This window comes from Morone saxatilis, unplaced genomic scaffold (genome assembly GCF_004916995.1).
Source record: "Morone saxatilis isolate NCDOM2014 unplaced genomic scaffold, NCSU_SB_2.0 Contig22, whole genome shotgun sequence".
Lineage (NCBI taxonomy): Eukaryota > Metazoa > Chordata > Actinopteri > Moronidae > Morone > Morone saxatilis.
Window position 1 is genome coordinate 8,114,093 of NW_023339785.1, and position 4,992 is coordinate 8,119,084.

A 4,992-nucleotide genomic window follows, 5' to 3' on the forward strand; every position below is an offset into this window, starting at 1 on the left:
AGAAATGGCTTGGATGATAACATACTTCCCATCATTTGCACCTGAGCAGTTTGTAAAGACCAAGAGGGAACTGAAATATTCAGCAATGCTCTGCCTGTCTTCCTTCTTAAACACAGGCATGTAGTCGCTTTATATTTCCTCACACACGTCCTTGTCTGTCTGTGCCAATGAGCAGTACCCCACCCTATAGCCCGAACGCTATTGTTCTGTAGGAGTCCCCTGTTGCAAGGAACGTATGAAGTGAGACAAATGTTACTGTGATTATATTATAAGGATAAGTTTCCTCACTTATCATCTATTTTTAATCAGCTGATGAATTCTCACCTCCTGGGTTTGGATCAACTCAATGAATGCAAAATTTTGCTGTTGGTCATGATGGACAAAGGTTGGATAATAAAACAATGCAAAATGTTGTCAGTGTGGATAAATATTGAATAAATATGAATAAATAAATATTCAATATTCATCCCAACCTTGCTCTGTTAAAATGAATTCCTGAAGCCAGTAGTTATTTAATAAATGTAATAAAATGAGCTTTTTTTCCCCCAAAAGGTGTATATTGACTGGTGGGACATGTTACAGCAACATGTATTTTTATTCAACAGCAATTTTAACTTACTGTACAGAAATAAGGTCGATCCAAATTAATCCTGCAGGTGTGTTTAGTGTTGCGAGCCCCATAGACAGGCTGTTTGCAGGGCTGATTGTCTCCCTAAACATTGTTTGTGCTCTGCAAATGGTGATGCCAACCTTCTGGAGGAGTAGATCATATTGGTCCTTGGTTAGTCTAAAATAGCCCTGGAACTGGACTCCATCTAACAGTAGCTTTTGGACAAGGCAATAATATTCGCCATATTATTGTCTCAGACGGTTTATGTCACGCACCCACATCCTTTTTTACTCTATGGCTGTCGGATTGACAACAGCGACTTCACTTCGCCCTAAGATAGGAAAAGGAAATAATTAATGTCTGATAGGTTGTCAGCTCGTCTGCTAACAGTCTGACTTTGGTGTGTATGTTCATGCAATACTGCCATAAAGACTCTTTATAATCTTTATACCAATGCCAGCAAAATGCGGCCACAGTGTGCGATTATAGATCGCCAACGGCGGCACGACAATGGACCCTCATACATACAGACTGGCAAGGTGGGATAACGGCGTAACATTCCCGCCTGGAACAGGTTGTATGAAAGGAGCTAAATAAACCACTACCACCAAGAAGAGGAACAGTAAAGGACAAGAGAACAAAACTGTTACCATATTGTTAAAGTACTGGAAATCTGATCAGTCTGACTTATGTGTGTGCCACTGTCTTACAGTATCTTCCTTTGTTTTGTTTTACTGTTTCCTTCCCTCTCTGCCTTTACATCTTATATACAATGTATGTGTCATTTAGTGGATATGCAACACATGGGGACAAAGCAACAACAGATGTTTCTGCAAAACCATTCTTTTTTCTGTATGGATTTAGATGTGCTCTCTTAACCTGGAGCTGCATGTTGATTGGTTGGTTTAGAGGGTCATCACCTCTGAACCCAATGTTGCTTTACTATACATAATGTGACATTGTTGTTAGCGGCTCTTTTCTTTAACAGAACCATAGATAAGTAGTATGCAGGGGCATGAACACATGTGATATTTATTAACAAACATGTTGCCATAGGTGTAAGAGAGAGAGAGAGGAAGGCCTGCCACTCCCGGCGCAGTAGACGGGTAAGAACATATTTCATTTTTACATTTGAAAACTAAACTTAAATCACAGGAATAAGGTATTGCTTTGCCTGTAACACAAATGAATATATAAATGTAGTCTGCTTCGAGAAGAATTACATTTTTAAAGCAAAGCCAGCCTCGTTAGCTTTTTACAGGATAGCTAGCCTACATCAGTTAGCTAACGTCTAGTTAATGCCAGATGGTAATGGCCGGTCTCACTGAGAAAGAAGAAATGTTTATAAAAATAATATTTGTAGCTAACGATAAGAAAAGGAAAGCTACTTGTTCCACATCACAAAACACAACTATAATGTTAAACACAACTACTTTAGTTAACACCTCATGAAGCTAAGAGATAAATGTTAATGCACTATAATGCTGAGGATGTTTAACGTTAGCTTAGCGAGCCTTGGGGCTCCAACAAAAGCATGCAACTTTATACAAAACGGGTTACTGGGACATCGTGTTTAATGTTGTAGTGATATTTAAATGGACCTGAGAGCAGGCAGTAACAGTAAAATTAATTTTACGGTGTAAATCTGTCGTTAGCAGGTTTTTTCTGTGCCTGTTTAACATCTTTTTTTGATATCCTTTGGTTTTTCATACCCATTTCCCTTAATGGTAAATAGTGTGTGTGTGTGTGTCTATGTATGTAGCTTTCTGTCACAGTCACATGGAGCAGGGAAACGCATCTTTTATTTATATATATATTATATTATATTATATATATATATATGTATATATATGTTTTTCTTCAGAAAATAAGTATTGGTTCAAATTATTGCTATATTTCAATAAAACGGTACTTTTTCCACCAACAGATATTGAATGTACTGTACATTGTCATAGCCACTTAATACTGGCTGTTCCATGCTTTCACTCGGGGATGTGTTTGTCTGGCTACTGTTTCACTGTTACACACTTGCATGTAAGCTCTTGATGGTGATAACAACGAGATCCAAGTGTAGGCGGCTGAAATGGGTTTTCTCCAGAGAGAGGCCAGGCTTACTCTCCTTGACAGGCTGCTCCCTCCTGTGCCTCCTTGGGCATTGCCAGCAGGGAGGAAACCTCGGGGCAGACCCAGGAAGCTGTAGAGGGATTTAATTTCCCCATGTGCCAGCGGACACCTGGGGATCCCCCCCAGGAGGAGCTGGGGTTAGTTGCTGTGAGGAAGCTGCGCTGCTTGCCCTGCTGCAGCCATCGATCTGAAGAACATTTCAAAGCGGCTTCATTTTCAAAGAAAATAGAAAGAAGAACGGGCTCCCACATTTCTCTAAAGCTGTTTAAATACATGCGATACATACATGCTGACATTTACACACAGCTAAATTAGACACTGCTCACCTTGTGTAAATGTCTTAACAAGAAACGAACCCCTACTTTTATGTGTTTGCGAACGTAAAATTGGAAAACTGATTGCAGAAGGTTCAGTCTCTCGAGTAGAGCTCAGATGGTCTTAAATTTAACTGGAAAAATAGACAGCAAACCTGCTGCTGTCATAACTGATAAGTGATGTTTTTCCCCTCCTCAGAAACTACCATCGATGTGTACAAAGCACTGAGCAAACCCGGCTAACACCAGAGGACTGGCAACTCTCAGGTATGGACATTCTTAACTGACGGACCATGAGTCAAGCTTATCGAGCGTGAATGCTCAGAAAACCCCCTTTGCATGAAAACACATAGACACGCCGTTAAAACGTATATGAAATTAGACAAAGGATGTTTTTTCTAAAAGGTTTGGAGAATTTATTTAAAATTAAAATACATTTAAGTATCTTCTTCCGAATGTTCAAATATTAAACTGGCCATTGTCTCTGGTGGGTTTCCAACTGACAGGAAAACGTATGTTTTAATTAGCTTGAGACCCAGAATGAGACGCTGAATTACTCAGTTTGGGTTCCAGGCATTACAATATTTATGAACTTTCCACTGTTCATTATAGACCGAGAGCCTGCTGAAGAAAAAGCTTTTGAAATGTTTTGACATTTGCAGCAAAATGCCTCAAATGAATTGAATTAATTTAGAGGACACCGATTTAATGAGAAGCATAATTATTTATTACTCTAACTGCAAATTGATGAACCTCCACTCTGAGTTTATGGAAGTTTCCCCTTCTACCAATAGAGGGCAGCATCACTACTGCAACTTGCAGGAGGGCAGCACACTGAAACAGACTTTTGGCTTCACTGCCGCACTCTGCGTCCCAATGGGAAGACGTGTGTGTAAATCAGTATGAATCACAGGATGAGCAGGAACTTTAACCGTGCTTATTACCAACATAATCTGGGAGATTACCTCAGTTTCCAGATTTATGGAGAGTCATGTAATCTTGTCAATCAAGTGTTGGCATTATCAATGGAAATGTAACCCAAAACAAGTCTTCCTCCACGTTTTGATGTTGTTTCCAGTCATTGTGTACATCCTGGCATTCGCAAACACAATAGAAGATTAAGTTTCTTTACATTTTTGTCTAACTCTGATCTATCAAAACAGCATGTTTGTGCCCGCTGCTGTTAAAACACCAATCAGTGAAGTTTGCACACAAAGGCTCCCCAGCGATGATGCATTGTACTACTCGGAGAGATGGTTCATAAAAGACATGACTCAAAAACCATTATATGATCACAAAGTAAACAATTAAGATGATATATGGGCCATCACAAAAGAGGAAGGGTTGCTGGGAAATTAACAGAAATATGCACTGTAATATGTCAGTGCTGCCACGGACTGGGGGTCTGGAGTTGTCTTCTCCCCAGTGTGGGAAAGTGTCCGAGATTAAACAGCAGACAGTGTTTCTGCGGGGAAGGTAAGGGACGCGTGAAAGTTTGTGGAGCTCTCTCACTCTCTTTTCTGGTGACATCAACTTAGAGAGAGAGAGAGGGAGGGAGAGAGAGAGAGAGAGAGAGGATTTTGGGGGGAAACCTACAAATCTGTCTGCCTCTCTCACTCTCACAACCTCCAGGCGTACCAGTCTGTGTTGTGCCTCTGCGCTCTCAACTTTTTTTTTCTCCCCCCCACCACCACCTCCTGATAACAACTCCTCTGCAACTCTCACTTTTTTTTTTTTATTTCTGGCAGCGGAGGGATGTTCTCTGGAAGGAGGTTACACCCGAACAGCTGAACGTTTTCACCTTGGGAAGTTGAGGAGTCAGGCTGATAACTTCTTCTCGGAGAGTTTGTGAATGGGGAGCGTTTGGAAAGACCTTTACGCATCGAGCTGAGTGACGCACGGCGAGATGTTTTAAAAGTAAACTTCTTTCCCCCCCCCCCCCCC